Source organism: Prenolepis imparis, unplaced genomic scaffold (genome assembly GCF_030444845.1).
Source record: "Prenolepis imparis isolate NDT839.2.m4 unplaced genomic scaffold, iyPreImpa1.0 SCAF_3, whole genome shotgun sequence".
Taxonomy (NCBI): Eukaryota; Metazoa; Arthropoda; class Insecta; order Hymenoptera; family Formicidae; genus Prenolepis; species Prenolepis imparis.
The window spans coordinates 3,882,231-3,903,101 of NW_028141161.1; the positions used below are offsets into that span (position 1 = coordinate 3,882,231).

At 33.1% G+C, this 20,871-nt stretch overlaps 1 pseudogene; it reads right to left on the minus strand.

The window, feature by feature from the left end:
• Positions 1-3,555: 3,555 nt before the first annotated feature.
• Positions 3,556-20,721, minus strand: LOC145934289 (uncharacterized; annotated as a pseudogene).
• Between the last annotated feature and the right edge of the window lie 150 nt (positions 20,722-20,871).

Genomic DNA, 20,871 nt, shown 5'->3' on the forward strand with positions numbered 1-20,871 from the left:
GACAGATTAGTAAGAAAGGCGGGAAAATGGTAGTTTTATTCGTAGATATGAAAGCGGCATTTGATTCGGTAGACAGAGGAAAGTTAGTAGAATCGATGGTGAAGAGGGGTGTAAGGGAAGGATTAGTAAAGAGGTGTGCAGAGATTTTAAGGAAAACAAGTAGCAGGGTGAGGGTGGATGACATAGAAGGCGAAAGATTTTGGACAGTAAGAGGGGTTAGACAGGGGTGCCCTTCGAGCCCAAGCCTATTTACTTTGCTATTAGCGGATATAGATGAGGAGTTACAAAAAGGGGGATGGGTAAAGGTAGGAGGAAGAAAAATATACTTTGGCATATGCAGACGATATAGCAGTTTTGGCGGAAGATGAGGAGGGGATGAAGAGGGTAATAGGAAAATTGGAAAAATACTTAAAGGAAAAGGGATTGGAATTAAATATAGGGAAAACAAAAATTATGAGATGTAGGAAGGGGGGAGGAAGATGGAAAAAGGTTAACTGGAGATGGAGGGGAAAGGAAATAGAGGAAGTAAGAGAATTTAAGTATTTAGGATACGTATTAACATATAATGGGAGACAGGAAGCACAAATTAAAGAAAGAGTAAAAAGAGGAGCTGCTTTGTTAGGACAAGTGTGGGGAATTGGAAAGAGAAGATTTGGAAGGGATTGGGGAAGAAGAATATGGCTGTTTGATAAATTGATGTGGGCGGTAATTAATTATGGAGTAGAGATATGGGGATGGAAGGAAAGGGAGGGGATAGAAAGAATCCATGAAAGGTATTTGAGATGGGTGTTAGGAGTAGGAAGACACATACCAGGCTATATGGTGAGAGAGGAATTACAAAAGGAAAGGTTGAAAGGGAGAGCAGGTCTGAGGGCATGGGGATATGAAAAGAGGTTAGAGGAAGGAAGAGGAGGAGAATTGGCAAGGGCATGTTGGGAGGAGATAAGGAAAAGAGCGAGGAAAGGAAAAACTATCAGGATGGGAAAAAGAGAGAAGGGAATTTTTTGAAAGGAGGGGGTGGAAACTGGAAGAGGTAGAAGAGTTAAGGGAAGTAGGACAATTGAAAGGATATAAGGGAAAAAGAAAAGAAGATACAGAGAGAGGATAGATGGGAAAGAATAGGAGAATCGAGGTCAAATAAATGGTATAAGATGATTAAAACAGAAGGAATACCGAGCTATTTAAAAAAAGGATGGGGAGAAACTAGGTGGCAGAGGATAGCCAGATTTAGATTGGGAGGAGAAATGAGAGGAGGGAGATTCTGGGAGGAAGAAGAGAGAAGGAAGTGTAGGATATGTGGATGGGCTATGGAAACGTGGCAGCACGTATGGGAGGAATGTATGGTAAGGGAAATAAGGGAACCATGGCGGGAGAGGGTCAGAAATATATTAGGAGAAGAAGGAGAGGGAGAGGAATGGTTAAAAGAACTGGAAAGGGTAAGAGAGAATAAAGGAATGGTTGAGTGAGGTATGAATGAAGGAACGGATGGAAAACTGAAATATGTAAACGGAAACGGAAGTCCGATTAGGGTTTAGGGATTAGCTTAGGGCGAAGATGTGTGTGTATGCGTATAGTTAGGAGGCGTGTTGTAAAAGATTTACTTTGTTGCGTGGCGAGTAAGCGATGTAATGCGAAGAAATAAGAACCGAACGTTTAGTTATAGATTATTTATAATTTTTGTATTTTTGTATATTTTTTATTTTTATTTTTACTGTTATTTTCTTTGTATGATTATTAGTATTATAATTTTATTTTTTTTATGTTTATTTCTTTTGTAATTTCCACGCGGGGAAAAGAATTTGTACTGATAACGGGGATAACTCCCTTATGTAATCTCTTTGGAGACACAATAAATATATCTATCTATCTATCTATATATATATATTATAATTAAAATAAGGATATATAATATTTATAGAAGCTCCATGATACACATTAAGGCTCCTGGTACCTTGTCGACCATGTCGGAATCGTGACGTCAGAGGCGAGAAAACACACGCTAAAATTTTTTAGATGCCATTTCTAAATAAAAACATATTTGCATAAAATAATACTTAAGATCTCTTTAATACACTTCTAAAAAACGCCGAAAACTATCCTTTTCCCTTTATAATCAATCAACAGCTGTAAAATGTAATATTATGAGGCCCAGTCCGTCTGGTCTTTGCACATGTGCAGTCATTCCGCATGTCAAAGTCTGATATCTCGATCATTTTACGGTTGTTGATTGACTGTCAAAAGAAAAGAACAGTTTTCGGCGTTTTTTAGAAGTGTATTAAAGAGATCTTAAGTGTTATTTTATGCAAATATGTTTTTATTTAGAAATGGCATCTAAGAAATCTCAACGTGTTATTTCTCGCCTCTGACGTCACGATTCCAATATGGCCGCGGTGAGCACCCAGGAGTCTTAATTACTTAATTAATCTATATTTTAAAATAATTGTATAATTTAATATTTTGCTTAAATATGTATACATATACATATGTCATAATACATAAAATATTTCGACAATATTTGGAGTAAAATATATTTCGTCCGAAGCTTTATTGTTCAATTTTTCGACTTTTTAAATATAATTAAAATTTTGAACCTTTAATTTACAACTCGTTTACTATTAATTTGATGGACATTATGCAGAGTCAATGCTCATTTATCATATTTGTGTAAAAAAAAAGGATCAAGCGCATGTTAAAGCGATTCCGCTTTGATTTGTTTCCAGAGAGGCCTGGACAAGTCTTTCACTAAAAAAATCGAACAAAAAAAATGTTCGATGAAGAGTAAAGTGGACCTAATAATATTGTTGTTTTGGTCTTAAAAATTTTGGGTAAAACTGAAGGAGAGCTCCGTCCTCTCCGATTTTGTTCAAACTTACCAATATTGTGTATTTTTGTGCGTAGAACAAGAATCTGTAAAGTAAAAGTGTCGCTCTCAATTAGGGAAAAAGTTATAAAGTGTTAAAGTGGTAGTTGTGAGGTAAGGAAATCGGAACCTCGCTTTGCGTGAAAAGTTGCAAACCTATGTGGAACCTCGCTTCGCGTGGAAAAGTACATGCGTGGATTCAATGGGTTCGGCCCCCCTGCGGGGGCTCCAATTCAGGAAGATATAACCTAACCTAACCCCTAACCCAAACCTATTTCCAATTTAAAATTAAAATTTGTTTGGGTTAGGGTTAGGTTATATCTTCCGGAAGTGGTGCCCCCCGCAGGGGGACGGAACCCACTGAATCCACGCATGTACTTTTCCACGCGAAGCGATGTTCCACATGGGTTTGCAACTTTTCACGCAAAGCGAGGTTAAACCCAAACCTCGCTCGCGTGGAAAGTTGTTAAGAATGAAAAACATTTAATGAATTATTTAATCGAACATCATTTAATAAATATAGAAATACAGTATTCAAAGTGTAATAACAAATTAAAAATTAACACAAATAATCTTACATTTCAATGGTGGAAAGTATACTATGAAAAAAATAAGCATAAAAAATATATTAAAAAAACAATATACATTATAAACAAGTACAAAATATGATATATGGTTTAATATATATAATTATTTTAAAATTTTATTGCAGATGTTGAGGCATCTTCTTCATGAAAAGTCTTCGGTGGATACAGTTCCGCAATTGCACTGAAAAACGCATTTAATCTTTCTTCATATTTATGAACGCGTTTGAAGAGATATTCAGCTAGATATCCCACTAAGTGCGTAGTACGCGTTCCGTACCGTGGAATATTAGCTCTTACCTCTCTCCAAACGCGTTCAATATGTTGAGTGTGAGCTCCTAAAAAATGAAAAAGTTGTCTTAATATTTCTATATAATATTCCTTAATTTTTTTTCTTAAATATATTATAGTTGCATGAATAAAAAATTTATAAGATTTTATATGTTTAAAATATCTGTACTTACCAGTACATGGGTCGACGAAATTTAGAGAATGATTAACTGTTAAATGTTGGAAGCCTTCATTGTTTAAACAATTGTAAGACTTCCAACAATCTGACATTATCGTCGTCCCAGGTAGGATCCACTCTTTAATAATATTTAATAATGTTCCTTCAGTGCGATCCGGAACTGGTACAAGAAATATATTTCCTGAATTTCGCGTTCGTATCCACCGAAGATCCACTTTCCTTCGATTATTCGGCCACAGTTGTATTTCCTTTTACCGATTTTTACTTCGTCGATTTCCACAATTATATTTGGACCTCCAAGTTTTGGAAAATTTTTTTCCCCCCAATATATGCAAACCTATATAATTTTAACATCATAAATTTACTAAATATATTTGACATATTTATATTTAATGTATTAAATATATTAAATATATTATATATATTATATATACCAGGTGTCCCATTTTAAAGGACCCACTCAAATATCTCATTGTCAGAAACACTGCGTTAAATCGAAAAATGTTTCCTACAAAGTTGTAGGGTTTCGAGGGGGACATAACATAGTAATATTCATTTGACCTTGGGCGACGTCTCCAAGGTTAGTGAAGGTTAACCTTAAGTGAAGGTGAGAATGAATTTTGAAGAAAATTAAAAAATGCTTCAGATAAAAGTTGTTCAAATTAATTAGTAGAAAAAGATGTTATAATAAAAAATATGGGTTTCCATTTAAAAAATTTATTCTCACCTTCACTTGACCTTGGAGACGCCGCCCAAGGTCATATGAATATTACTATGTTATGTCCCCCTCGAAACCCTACAACTTTTGTAGGAAACATTTTTTGATTTAACGCAGTGTTTCTGAGATATTTGAGTGGGTCCTTTAATATGGGACACCCGGTATATATTATATATATATATATACTTACTTCTCGGCAAAAGGAATTCCAATCAACAATCGAATGATCCGAAAGTTGCAGCTCTGTGCATAAAAATTGATGTCTCGGAGGCCGTAACTAAAATTAGGGCGTAAAATTTGCATTAAATTACTATAAACTAATCAAAAAATTTCTTTCAAGACTTAAATTGTAGCTTTATATGTTTAGTTTCATTAGCAATCTGGCTTTTTTGAAAATTCAAATTGGTAGACTTAATATGGCAGTGAAAGTTACGAAAAATTAAAACACAATTTCTTATTTTTTAAATAAAAAATTATAAATGTGTTGTTAAAAAAATTATTTTGACCTTAAATCGTAGCTATTTATATCTACTTTTATAAGCAGTCAGACTTTTTTGAAAATTTAAAATGGAAGACCCAATATGGCGGCGAAAGTTACAAAAAACTAAAAAATAATTTTAATTCTTTGAATAAAAAGTTATAAACTTGTTATTAAAAAAATTTTTTTAGTTTTAAATCGTAGCTATATATGTCTACTTATATAAGCAGTTAAACTTTTTTGAAAATTGGCGACTAGAATCCGGCGAAAAATTTAATTTTATTAAGACGGATACATTTTATAAAAGTATAAATATATTTATTATCAATTAAATTAGTCGTTTAATTATTAGTAATTAAATTTTTATCAATTATATTAATAATTTAATTAATTTAATGTTATTAAGGGGATGCTGATCCTTACCGACAGAACAATATTTTTCTGCACCCTTTTCTTTTTATTGGTTAAATAGAATAATAAATACTTTTCTATGATTGAAGTACATATAGAAACAAAGCCGGAACCTTTCGACTTTATGTTAAAAACAAAAATAAATAAATAAATTTTTTTGTCACAATCCCAAAATATATCAGAAAAATTCTGTTAACAAACATAGATAAAAAATAGGATTTATTGCATTAACAAAATTTTATCACATTGCACGTAGGTATAATACGAAATATCGAGTCGTAAGTAAGTTCAAATGTATCAAGTAATCTCATATATTTTTATCTCATTTATATAATCAAGAGAAAAAATGTATAGAAGAAAAATATATGCGATATTGTGTTTAAGCTAAATTAATTATTAAATAAGTACTAAATATTAAATAATTGTGCCCTGTGCACAAGTATTTAATTCCAACGAAAAATTAAATTTCGTTGGAATCAACGCACCGAAATCCGCGTACGGCTCCTATATAGCCTATTTAATTCTCAATTTATATTTAATATAGAGGAGCCTTTAAATTCTTAATGTTAAATAATTTTTATTATATTAAATATTTAGTTCACAACGATTACAGTCACATTTTCATGATGCTGCGAGAAATTATTGAAAGACTATCAAAATTTTGTTAACAGTTTTCATCAATCCAGCGCTCGTAAATCGATTAGTGTTACATCATGCGGAGTCTATAATACTTTTGCGTAATATTCAAATGTTAATAATATCAGAATAAGTCACAAATATACATACCGGTTACCCTCGCTATTTAAATCGACGATCGTTAAATTCGATCGGATTTGCCTCACAATCAGTTCTATTTATACTGACAGGCTGGATAGAAGTGTATAATAGTCATACATGTAATAGAACAGTAAGCGACATTTGCGATAGCAAAATATGTCAAATGTTGTTTTAGACTTCAGACAATCAATTGTTTATGAAGTTACGAGTGCGTAAGCTCACACGTATTTTTATCATCTTTGAATTATTTTAAATTAGTCTTAAAGCTTAAAACGTGCGAAAAAAACTATTGCACAACACAACTGCAAAGTTTATCGTTGCGTTAATTATCGAATAGTATTTATCGATGTACTTATATACAGCGTGAATTTTTTTACGCATTAAAAACTTATATCTCGGAAACAAAGCATTTTAGAGAAAAATGTTTTATACAAAAGTTTTTTGACTCGAAGGGAGATATGAAAAGGTGCCATTGTTTTGTGTGTACCCTTGGATAGTCGTTTGAAGGTCACGTAAAGGTCATCTTTAATTTCTTAAATGGAAACCCTCATTTTCCATTACATATTCTTGTAACTTATTTCGAGAACTTTTCAAAACACTATATTTTTATTCAGTGTTTTTCAAATTATGATGCTTGAAGTTTACAGTATTTTTTGACACAAAATACAAAATATCTTGTAAAATATTCAGTTTTCGGTAATCTTAGATTAATACTTTTATGCACGGAATAAGACCAATCAATTGATGTTGACAAAGAACACATAGTTGCTTTCAGGGCCGGCAACTTAATTCCGAGTGTGGAGTTCTGCTATCGGTTAGGTTAGATGGGAGGGGGGGGGGGGGGTAGCAAAAAAAAAAAACTGTAACAAATTTTAACAAAATGGAGCCTTTCGTCTTTAATTTTTTATCTACCTCTACCATATAATGTTACAGTTCATGGCGGTAGCTCTCGTCGCAATTCATTAATAATTTTGGAACAAATTGGTCAAATTCCGAGTGTGGAATTTCCACACTCAGATTAATCCGAGTGTGGAAGAATCCCACACTCCATATATAAGTTGCCGGCCATGTTTTAAGAAAAAGTACGCAGCTACATGTTGCAATCACATACTTTTTCTTTAAACAATTATCTGTTTTCTTTGCACCAATTGATTGCTCTCATTATTCCGTACATAAAAGTAGTAAGGTAAGATTATCGAAAACTGAAGATTTTACAAGATATTTTTACATTTTATGTCAAAAAATTGTTAACTTCAAACCTTATAACTCAAAAAGTACTTAAGAGAAAAATACTTTTATTATTGTATTTTGAAAAACTCTCGAAGTAAGCTACAAGAATATGCATTGAAAAATGGGGGTTTCCATTTAAGAAATTGAAGGTTATTTTATGTGATTTTCAAACGACTTTCCAAGGTCAAATTAATGACACCCTCTTACTAATGACACCTGTCTCCTTCAAAGTAAAAAACTTTTGTATAAAACATTTTTCTCTGAAATGCTTTGTTTCCGAGATATAAGTTTGTAACGCGTTAAAAAATTCACCCTATTTATGTAATACGTTTTCCTTTTTTAAATTAATATATAGCAAAATCTGAATATAAAATAACGCTTGATGCCATTGATATTTTGGTACATATATGTGTGTTAAATTAATTTTATTGAATCGCGAAATAAGTTTCAGCATTTTTTTTATACAGAAGACACAATAAAAAATTCGATTGCGAAATGTTATATCTTATATCAGAGATTACATGTTATCATGTAATCAAATGCAAATTGATTCAATTAGCTTTTAATTGTATACCGAGAATTGGTAGATCTTATATAAAGTTTAAAATTTTAAATTAAACGATAGATAAAAATCGAATAGCATAATATATAATTTTTTAAATAAAGTTAGATTCAAAAGAATGAATTACTATGTAATATATTATATTACATTGTTGTGACCACTAATCAGATCTTAGACTCTTTGACCTTTGACTCATAATATACAGTATAAATTTTACATAAAAGATACATATATTCTTAAGACATTCGTGACTACACTTTACATATTCTACCGGAATAACGACCTTGCCGTAAAATTCTTTTCAACGAGCCGCTATTTATCACATCGTTACCGAATCCGCATTCCTTTGACGCTCGCGAGAAACTCGCACTAATCGACGACTCGGATGCAATATTGACATTTCTCTATTTTTTAATCACGCACGTCGTCCTTGAGTCTTACGAACTAATTATCTTTGGGTCACTTTTGGTAGCGGGATCGGAGATAAAATCTTTCGGCTATCGTCCGGTCGAATCATTGAAATATCACCGATAATTTTGTTCTTCTCATGCTTTAATCTCTCGCTTTCTCTCTCTTTTTTTCTTTTTCTTTCTCTTTATGTCCTTTTCTGTATTTTCCTCTGATTTTTTATCTCCCTCCACTTTTCCTTTCCAACACCCCTTTTCAAATCTCACCTGTGCATATGCGTGGAAGAAATAGAATTACAGCATCCTCCCTCGTACATCTCATGCTGGTAATAATGCTGGACCGCACGTTTTGTCCTCCCCACCAGTTAATCAAATAAATCCTATAAATGCTCTTGGTTGCGCGCAGACGAAGAAGTCATCTTTTGCGACGCTCTCTTGAGTGAAGCATGTGTTTGTTTTAAAATGTTTAAAAAATTTTTTTTTCTCGATAATTGGCACAGCGATAAAATCATGGTAAGTACATTACGAATCGTGTATGTATATAAAAGTGACATGAGAGAAAATAAATAATGATGAGGATGAGCGGTGAACTCGAAAGTTGTGAGTCTTTTTTTCGTCAAAAAGTAACATAAGTAAACTTGTGAATAATCATTCACTCGTGATCTGAGGTTGAGAAATTAAACTTTGTACAAATCTTCATTGATTTTTTTACGTCGATGTTCTGAAGTTTTTATAGATTTTTGTTTTATTATATTTTTATGTTTCTTATGCAAAAGATATATAACGCTGCAATTGGTGATAAATAAAAATCTGAAAATTAAAATTAAAAAAGAGTAGAAGAGATGACAACTTTATTGCAAAAAATGATGAAACCTATCGATTTTTATAACAAAAATATATCGCAATTATACAAGTTTAGGGATAAATTATATAATAATAATAAAATAATTTTTTGATGTATATTTATCAGATATATATTATTTACACATTAGTTTTTTTTTATAAAGTTTGTAGATTTTTGTTTAAATATTTGTTTAAATATATAGTAAAGATTAAATATAAATTTTCTTCAATATACATATTAACTACAAATTTTAAATTACACATTTAAAAATTTTTTTAACATAAAATAAAATTCTATTATACTATATATCTTTGCTTGTTGAAATTTAATTCAAAATTTGTCTCAGAAATACTATCCTTAAAAACTCGTTTAATATTTATAAGAAAAAATTTTATAAAATTTTTATAAAAATTACCGCTCATTGCGTAAATTTTTCAGACATGCATTTTAGGATCGTTTTAGCGATTTCGTTGTGCCGCGATAACGCAAAGAACTCGCAGTAGAAAGTATGGAGCGCAGCGGATGCAATGGTGGCAGTGCATTGGCGATAATTTACTTCGTATACACTCTCGCAACAATGTCGAGCGAATGTTATCCTTAGAGCAGATAGACATGGAGGGAAAATAGTATATATTTTCCGGGAAATAAAAGTGTCCCCAAGATTGTGCGAGAGAGAAAGGTATAGTAATTCCTATTCGTTCTCTATACGCGTGCGCTAAATTGGCAGACATGAATGACAGCTCCAAATTTCTTTTAAAATAGGTAACAACTGCATAGCAATAACAGTTGCTTGGAAACAACATTTGCACACAGAAGACTAATAGGAACTTATACCTTTCTCTCTCGCACAGATGTTGTGGACACTTTCAGACCAGTATTCTCCCTCCATACACAGATGTCTATAGTCTATACTAAACCTAGATCGCTAACTCTGTCAAAAAAGCTGAGACCAGCCGGATTTCCGATTTCGGCTATAAACCTTACACAGCTTTTCATACGTCAAAACCCGAAGTTAGCGATCTAGGTTTAGTATAGATATCTGTGCCTCCATATCTATATGCTCTAAGGTGTTATCACGCCTTTTATTTTCATTTCTTGAAGTTTGCACTTTCTTTTTTGCAAAATACTGTTTTTATTCCCGACTGTTGCCAACCATAAGTTGGCGAAAACGAGGGAGTATGCGTTTCATTGAGTCCGGATCGGTCGTGACCTTAATCCTCGATAAATACCGCATAATTTTATATCATCTTTTGAACATAAGTTTTTTATTCGTAATCAAGTAAAGTTTTTTATTTTGTTAATAAAAAGTGAAAAATTAATATTATTTTGGATAAATATTGACAAAAGGGGACCCAGCCCCAATCACCTTGACCTTGACATATGTTGTCAAGGTCATAGGCCTGAGTAACCTCCAACAAATTTTAGCCGTCGCTCCTTCTTAAGAAGAAAGTTATTAATAAAAAATTATTTGTAAAAATTAAAATTTGTACGTAGTCTAACAGTGAAAAACTTGATGACAGAGTTCATAGAAATAGCTCTACCTATACTATATACCTATATACATATACCTAAATAAACATTCAATTTTTTATATAGAGTGTTCAAAAATAACATATTAATATGATGAATTAATTATTTATTGAATACATTTTGCTCATTATTTCAAAAAAAGCATCAATACGTTTATCTAAAAAAGTTTACTAAACACACACACACACACGGGGAAATGCAAGGGGGGCCTTCGGCCCCCCTCCCGCACCCGCCCCGCCGGTAGGCAGGGTGGACCTCGCTTTACAACTTACAGGATGTGTCCATTGTGATTGAACTCTTCGCAATGCATCCCCTACCGGCCGCGAGGGTGCGGGAGGGGGGGGGGGCAAAGGCCCTTGCACTCCCCCCCCCCGCGCGCGCGCGCGCGTGTGTGTGTGTGTGCATATATGTTTCTGATATTTTATATTTCCTTTGCAATTTTTTTTATTAATAACTTTTTATTAAACAACAAGCGACGGCTAAAATTTGTTGGAGGTTACTCAGTCCTATGACCTTGACAACATATGTCAAGGTCAAGGTGATTGGGGCTGGGTCCCCTTTTGTCAATATTTACTTTATTTTGTCTATACGATCTCTCATTGGCTGCCGAGTGAAACTAATTGTAAGAATAAGCAAAATGATTCATCAATAAGATTTGTGTGAGCATCCGTATAGAGAATCTTAGGGCCAATTTCACTAACGTCGTAATATTTTCAACACTAAGGGCCAATTTCACCAACATTGGTTAACTTTAACCTCCGGTTAAACTATATCTTTATCTCTTTTCAGATACGTTCATAAAAAAGAGCTTAATTACTTACAGTAACTTACAGTTGGACTTAAGACCATATGGTCGGCTTAGACATAACTTGTGTCATCACAGTGTGTCATATGTGTTATTTGTTATGTTATTTAGTGTTGAAAATGTTATTAAATATTTAATTAAGAGTTAAAGTATTCAATAAATATATGGATACATTCTAATTGTAAGAAGATATCAATATTCAAGTAAGTCATTTTCTTATTTTTTATTTATATTATTTTTTTCTGTCACATAAATTTTTATCATTTTATATATATAATTATATAAAGATAATTATATATAATTATATAAAGATAATTATATATAATTATATAAAGATAATTATATATTATTATATAAAGATAATTATATATTATTATATATTAAATCTATATTTATATATAATTATACATATATGTTAATAATCTTTCTGCATTGCTATAATTATGGCAGAACTACGTTCAGGCAGCATAATTATAGCTACGCAGAACTTTCTTAAGGCAGCATAATTATGGCTACGTAGAAAAAAGATTATTAACATATATAATTATATATAAATATATATTATATATAATAATATACATATAATTATCTTTATATAATTATATGCAAATATATACAGGGTGTCCCATGACTCGAGGTCCATACATTAAGGGCGTGTTATTGAAGTCATTTAGAATTTAGAGTTAAAATTGTCTAATAAACATATGTCCCAAAATGCTTCCTAACAGAACTACAACCAGTAAAAGTAAATGTAAATATTTAAAAAAAGAAAGAAAAAAGATATTTAATTTAACTTGTTTATTTAATAAATTATTAAAAGTTATATAAAGGTATTACAAATTCTGTTCAAAATTATCTCCTGCAGATGCAGAGATCCTACAGATCTTACCTTAATACTTTCATGCACGGAATAATGAGACCAATCAATTGATGTAAAGAAAACAGATAATTGTTTTAAAAAAATTTTTGTAATTTGCAACATGCAGCTGCGTACTTTTTCTTAAAAGCAACTATGTGTTTTCTTTACACTAATTGATTGGTCTCATTATTCCGTGTATAAAAGTATTAAAGTAAGATTACCGAAAACTGAATATTTTACAAGATATTTTACATTTTAACAAGATACGTTTGATTTTTGACTATTTTATCCTTATTATTTTTTATGCAGAAAATGTTATAAGGAATCTATTTACATAAAATATTTAGGGTAATTTCATTTTAAAAAATCAAGTTGACCTTAAAATAACCTTGAAAACCGTCTCCTATAAACATTTCTATAACATCAATTTATCACCCCCTTGAAATACTGCAACTTTTATTTGAAACATTTTTTTCTAGAAACTATTTTTGGAGATAAAAATTTGTAACGCTTTATTTTGAATACCCGGTATATATAATGTTTTTTTAATTTTAACAGGCAAATATCTTGAAAAGAGGAAGTTTTTTTAGAAAATGTTTCAGATAAAAGTTTTATGACTTCGAGGGAGACATAAAATGGTACTATCTGTTTGACCTTGGATAGTCATTCGAAGGTCACATAAAGGTTATCTTCAATTTCTGAAATGGAACTCCCTATTTTTCATTTACATATTCTTGTAGCTTATCTCGAAAGTTTTCCAAAACACTATAATAAAATGTTCTTCCGTTAAGTATTTTTTTAGTTATAGGCTTGAAAGATACAATATTTTTACATAAAATACAAAATATCTTATAAATTATTCAGTTTTCGGTAATCTTACCTTAATACTTTTATGCATAGAAAATCGAGATCAATCAATTAATATAAAGAAAGCACATAGTAGTTTTTAAGAAAAAGTACACAGCTGTATGTTGCAAATTACAAACTTTTTTTTAAAAACAATTATTTGTTTTCTTTACACCAATTGATTGGTCTCATTATTCCGTTTAAATATAATTTGTTTAAATATATATTATTCCGTTTAAATAAATTTGTTTAAATATATACATTTCTATAATTATTAACTTTAAGTATAAGTAAAAATGCTAGTTTATACTGATGTTATAAAACATTATTGATGTTATAACATTAAGCGTAAAATCTAGCATTTACTCGACATTTAAAGTTAAGAGACAAGTATGATACCTTAGAGCTAATTTCATCAACTTTATATAATTCTTTTGACTAAAACTTAATTACGAGATAGATAGTGAATCGTGCGTCGCATAGTGGTAAATGAAGGAACTAATGATTACTGAATATTATTTTTTATAATATTTTTGGAATGTTGCTGTAACATTTTTCATAAAATATTACAGTTATACGTTCCTATAATGTCCCTACCCCTACAGTATTACAATGCAACTTACAAGATTGTAACATTACTGCACTGTAATTGCAATGTACTGTTCTGTGCGGGTAAGATTTCTATCGTATTCTAATGATTAAATCTGCTTTCAACAGAAAATGAAAGAAAACGATAGAAAACAATAACATTTTTTGCAAATCGTATCGGTTCCTATTGTTTTCTATCGATTTTTTTATCAGGAATATGTTTTTTGTTGTAACTTTACAATAAAATACATTTTCAATCGTTTATAATTGATGCAAATTAAAAATTATAGGTTTTTTTCGTAATTGTACGTTAAAAAACTTAAAACTTTCTAAATATACAATTGATTACTAATAGATTTTCAATCATTTCTTATCGATGAATTCCAATAAAACGATAAAAAACAATATATCACAATAAGAATTTTATCGTATTCTAACAACTCAATCCGCTTTTAACAAAGAATGAAAAAAAACGATAAGAAACAATATTTTTTTCGAAATTTAAAAAGTAAAACAATATAGAATACGATAGGAAACAATAAGATTTTTTATAGATCGTATCGGTTCTTATTGTTTTCTATCGAATTTTTTTATCAGGGCACCCTGTATATATAAATATATACAGGATGCTAAGAAGAATGAAAATCTAAGAAAAGATCTAATACTATTTTTTAATGCGATGAATAATTTCGCCGCAATTAATTATTGTAATCAGTCAATCAGGAGCTACGAGAGAAAGCCAGGGTCCGAGCGCGCGAAGTGAAAAAGGCTACGGCGGCTACCGCGCTTATGCTCTCGTACCGAGCGGAGAGAAAGTGCTTGCAATTTGTTTATTTATTTTATTTATTTTATATACTCAACTTGATTTTAATATGAGTAACAAAATAATTTACAGGAACAATCATCACGTAAAACATTTGCGTGATTCTGTATCATGATACAGACTTCGTTAATTTAATAAAAGAATTTATTTTTAATTAGAGAGTTTATGCGATAAGCAAAAAAAAACGAAGTTACTAATAATAATCAATTATCTCGCTGCGGCCGCATTTTATTTTAAGTTAAAAAATTGTTAAGTTTGATAAGACCGGATGTCGCACTCGAGCAAAACACAAAAAGTGCTTAACTCTATTTATAAAACACGTAACTATTTACAAAACATTTTTCTCGTTAGGGTCGAATTTCGGTCGAAATTTTGAAAAATAAAACATAAGGTACATTTTATGAGGCAGACGCACTCAAGCGAAATGCGTAGAAGGCTTTTCTTTAAATCCGATTGTCGCATGGCACTGGGCATAAAACTCTGGAAAATTGTACAAAAATAGAGGTTGAGAAAATATTTTCAAAATATGTTACAAAACGTTATTGTATCATAGTATTTGTATCATCACATGCTAATATATCTAAATACAATTATTTATATAAATATATCAATAAATTTTATATTTCACTGTGGTTTGATATCCAATTTTATAAATTAATATCTATGTTTAAAATTTTATTATTATATAATATTGAAATATCGCTGCATAAAAGAATGTGGGAGTAGTAATATGCGAAATTCAACGACTGTAAATTTGAATATGTAAATGAAAACAAATTATTATCGCGGTTCAGCGAACTCTGATATTATTACAAAGACTATTATAAACAGTATCGGAAAAAATTGCAAACGCATACATATTGATACCCTCGCGATAATAATATCGTCTAAAAATATTATTTCAATTCGGAATATATTTTCGCGAATATTATCGCTCTCTTGAATGTCTGTCGAACGACATTCTTAATGAGACCATCAGATTAAGCGACCTCTCGGCTTTATTTCATTATTTGACAAGTGATTCGCGCCATTTCGTCCCAATATATACATAATTCCGGAGCAACGTCTTGTTTGCCTACCGAGATACGAGATAGTAAGATCGATCATCCGAGGGTCATGTGCGGATGTGTGGTACATCGTCAAATGAACGGATGATCGGACATACCGGATGCCGGATGTAGGGTCGAAGCTTTTCGTCCGGCGTTCCCTCCCCCCTCTCGTAGAAACAAAAAGAAGAATTTGATAGCCCGCGCCAAAAACATTTTCGTGAATTACATACAACGACTGGGAAAATATTGGAGGTTCCACGAGGGTCCTTTTCCGGCTCTCTTCCTTTTTCTCGCGCGATGAAATGTCACGCTTGACGTATCGCACCGGCCTGGAAATTTTCGAAGGGCAATTTCCCGAGTATGATTCGTTCGCGGACTGACAGAGACGCGCTTCTTCTCTCAAAGAACAGGCGAAAATCAAGCACGCGTGTATCAATCGCGAGTGCCAATCTCCACTCCGACGAAGGAGGGAAGGACGACGAAGGTGGTGGCCTTTATCTCCTCGCCTTTGATATCAGAGGTCCCCCGAGTGCGCTATGCGATACCTTTCTATGGAAAACTTTTATGCGAAAGTACCTCGGCGTTATTTGGAAACTCTCGGGCTTAATATCTACGCGTAGAGAGCGATAGTTTCGCCGAGAAATTCCAATTTGACCGATCGCGAATCAAATGACGAAATAATACGTCCGACGCTTCGAGAAATCTCTCTCTGTCCTCCTTTCTCTCGCTATATGAAAATGCATTTTTATCGCCTCATTCCGTACGAACAATTTCAATATTGTTGTATTATAACATAACTCTCTTCCCGCGAATCGGAGAGATAATGGATACCTTAAGCTTCTCAACGCGAATGAAATAATAATAAAAGTGGGAAGGCGAAACATTTTTTTATTTGGATTCTACATTTTGTATGAAATCAATATTAATCTTCGGAATCAGAGAAATTTTTCCGTAAATAACTCAACTGTTACCGTGGTTTAATCTGCCGATGGTAAAAATAATATGCCGATATCTCTTCAAATATTCTAGGCAAAAAAGCCCAAAGTGTAATCAATAACAATACACTTTTATCGGGTAGAAATATTTTTCAGCGAGACATTACGAAGCGAAACTGCAAAACTGCAGCTGCGCTACCCAATCGTGAATGTATATACATTCAATTCTATCTATTATTAAAATCATCAATTATTAAAAATCAGTTTTTAACACACATGTATATTTAAACAATATAATATATATGCAATATAATATATATGCAATATATATATACATATATATATATATATTATTTAAATATTGTTCACATACATTTTATTATATTATTTATATGTACATGTGTGTTAAAAGACTGATTTTTAATAATTAATAGAATAATTAATTATTAATATATATATTAGTATTATTATTAATTATTAATTTTTATAATTAATTATATATATAATATATTATATATAATATTTATTTTGTATATATGTATATTATATATATATATGTATACACATATATATATATATACATATATACATACATAAATATAGTTCAATAAAATATAAAGTAGATTGAATGGTTTGACAAAAATGTCGGAATTTGTGACAAATTTAACAAAACAGAACTAAAAAATATTATCAGAGCAACAAACTTGCCCCCTTTCTGCACCACAGTCGCGTTTGTTTTCGATTTTTTTGCATAGAAAAGATTGCTTTCAATATCTTACGAAGACGGTTGTAGAACTCGATTTTTGTAAAAACGACATTGCGGGGCTGTCCAAGCAGACGTTATGTCACACAAGCTTTCTCTCTCTCACTCATACACACGCGCGTTTGCTCCTTCCATCTTCGTTTCCAGTTGACGATTAAGCCGGAAATAAGCAATCGTGACGATGCCTTTGCGCAGTTCCGCTCGTTTCAAAAACGAAGGAATTGATTGAAACGCGACTCCCTCGACGCGCAAAAATCCGATGTCCCGTATTTCATTCAAAAGCGCCATTGTTGATGAGGACATCGCGTTGTTAGCAAACGCGATTCACGATCCCTGTGGAATCACGAATAAAATCCAGAAAAAAACTATATTTTGGAGAAGATGTGAGAAATTTGTAAATATTTTAAGCGATAATTACATCTTATCGAACTGTCACTTAGCTGTCAAAGTCGAGCGATCAGCTGATTGCATATATATAATTTTGATCTTCTAACTAAGAATAACTAACGAAGAATATATCATAGGTTTTTGTTTGAATAATGTATATATCTCGATAAGACTTTTCGTGTATAAACACGTGTCATCCACTCTCGTGCCCCTCCTTCCCCCCTCTTAGATCTTGGGGAGAGAGCAGGGGCGCGAGAAATGTCGCGCGGTACCTATTGCTCAACGAAACGAGATTATCATTGCGACTTATGTATTTCAAGAATCATCGGCTCCGTGATGTGAAACATAATTTACCGGCTTTGAGAATTCTAAGCACAGACACTTTTCCAACGGGTAACGTGTTTCCACCCATGATGCTCCCTCGGCGACGGTTTAGGGGTGCATCGCACGTAAGCCAACGCTGTTACTTGATTCGCTTCATCTTCCACCGGCCGGCTTAGAGAGGGATAGAAACTTTTATCTTATCCTCTCTCTTGTGCTCTCCTCTCTCTCTTCTTTTTCCTTTTTTTTCCTTCTTCCTTTGACCTCGCCGTCTTCCGCGGCGCTTGTGCGGAGCTCGTGGAACTCCGCTCGTGAAAATTGTACTCCAATTTAGTAAGATCCGATTTGTATGGATAGTTGTGCCCGGGATATCAGACCGGAGGTATCGAGTGCAAGAGCGCCGCGGAATTTTGATGGTGTCGAATTGCGATAGGTGGTAAAGTCCGCGGTGGTGTTTGACACGTTATCAAAAAATTAATATGTCGCTATTGATCTCTGGATAGCTCCCCATTCTTTAACCGGATAAATGCACCTTACGTACGGCAAAAACTTTCCATGTCTATATTGGAATCGTTGTGACGCGTAAAAGGAACTTTCTAAGCATGATTTACAAGAAAACGGTCGGAAGTGTCCCTCACCGATTTTAATGGGGTTTGGATATGTTGTAAGCATTAAAAAATATTAGACCCATATTTTTTTTAGCTGCGTATTTTGACGTTTAGGGGGTGAAACACCTCGTTGAAGAAAATCGGTTTTTTTATTTCTGAGCTAATAACGTCAAAACGGTAAAAGATATAAAAAAATGTTTCAAATAAAAGTTTTATGGTTTTTAATGTTCTTTAAAACAGTGTAATAATATTTTACAAAAATTTGACATTTTTGAAAAATATTATTACACTCTCGAATGGACCATGACAAAAAATAAATGTCCCCATGCGAAGAAAACGATTAGGGCCATATTGGCCCGACATGGTTTTTCTCGAAATTTTGTCAAACTGTCAGATTATCAGCACAAAACTTTATAATACAAATTTATTTGTTAAATTTGATACCTCGAGAACAAAATCAGCATACCACATTGTATAAGAATATTAAAACTTTAATCGACGTTTTGGGACCGTTGGAAGGGTTTTAGTGAAAAATGACTAACCAGGGAACAGTCGGAAGTGTTCCTCACCGATTTTGATGCGCTTTGGATATGTTGTAGAGCATCAAAAAATAGATAGATAGATAGATAGATATAATTTTATTGTCCCCCTTAGGGTTTCAATTTACATACATTGTATACAATCTCCTCCAGCTCCATTACACAGAATAATAAAAAATAAAAAATAAAAAAAAAAAAACATGAAAATAAAAAACAATAAGAGTATAAAATCATAAGAATCGGCAAACAATTGCCGATACAATAAATACAAAAATACAAAAAATAATACAAAAGAAAATTCCCTCCTCTCGCCGCTAACCTACCTCTCCACACACACACACGCCTATCCCCCATCCTACCTCTCTTCTTAACCTAACAACTTAACCTAATGTCTTAACCTAATGGCTTAACTTACTAATACTTAACCTAATGGGACTTCCGCTTCCGGCTTATTTCTTTTACATTCCATTACATGCGAGTGTTTACGTGTCTGTCTGTCTGTCTGTCTGTCTGTCTGTCTGTCTCTCTCTCTCTCTCTCTCTCTCTCTCTCTCTCTCTCTCTCTCTCTCTCTCTCTCTCTCTCTCTCTCTCTCTCTCTCTCTCTCTCTCTCTCTCTCTCTCCCTCCCTCCCTCTCTCACTCTCTCATTCTCTCCTTCTCTCTCCCCCCTCTCTCCCTCCCCTTCTCCCCAATCATTTTCTTCACTCTCCCTTTTCTCCTCCTCCTCATCGCTCCCTTGTGCTATCTCTCCCCTCCTCCCTTCCCTGATTTTCTCCAATTCTCTCAGCCACTTCTCTCCCTCCCCCTCTTCCCCTAAAACTATCTCTACCATGTCCTGCCAAATCCCCGACCCTCCCCATCCCAAACACTCCTCCCAGACATGTTCCCAATTCGTCACCCCTCCCCCGCATATTCTACACCTCCTCTCCTCTTCATCTGCCCAATATTTATTTCCCTTCATCCCATTCCCCAACCTAAATCGCGCAACCCTCTGCCATCTCCCTTCTCCCCAACCCTTCTTCAGATATGCTGGAATACCTTCCCCCTTGATCCATTTATACCATACATTATATTCCGACCCCTCAATCTTACCCCTTCTTTCTTCCCTCTGTCTTTCCTTGTCGCTTAATTCTATTTCTTCCCATCGGAATTCACCTTTCTCTCTAGATTCCTCCACCTCTATCAAGTTCTTTCCCCTATCGTTGAAAAAGTCTCTTCTCTCCTCTTCCCATTCCGATAATCCGCTACCTTTTTTCGCTCTGGTCTTTATTTCCTCCCAACATTTTCTCGCCAACAAACCTCCCCTTCCCTCTTCCAACCTTCCCTCATATCCCCATGCCCTTCTACCCATCCTTGCCCTCATCTTTTCCCTTTGCAGCTCTTCCCTTATCATATACCCCGGAGTCCTCCATTCCATTCCCATTACCCATCTTAGATATCTCTCCTGAATCCTTTCTATTCCTTCTCTCTCCCCATCCC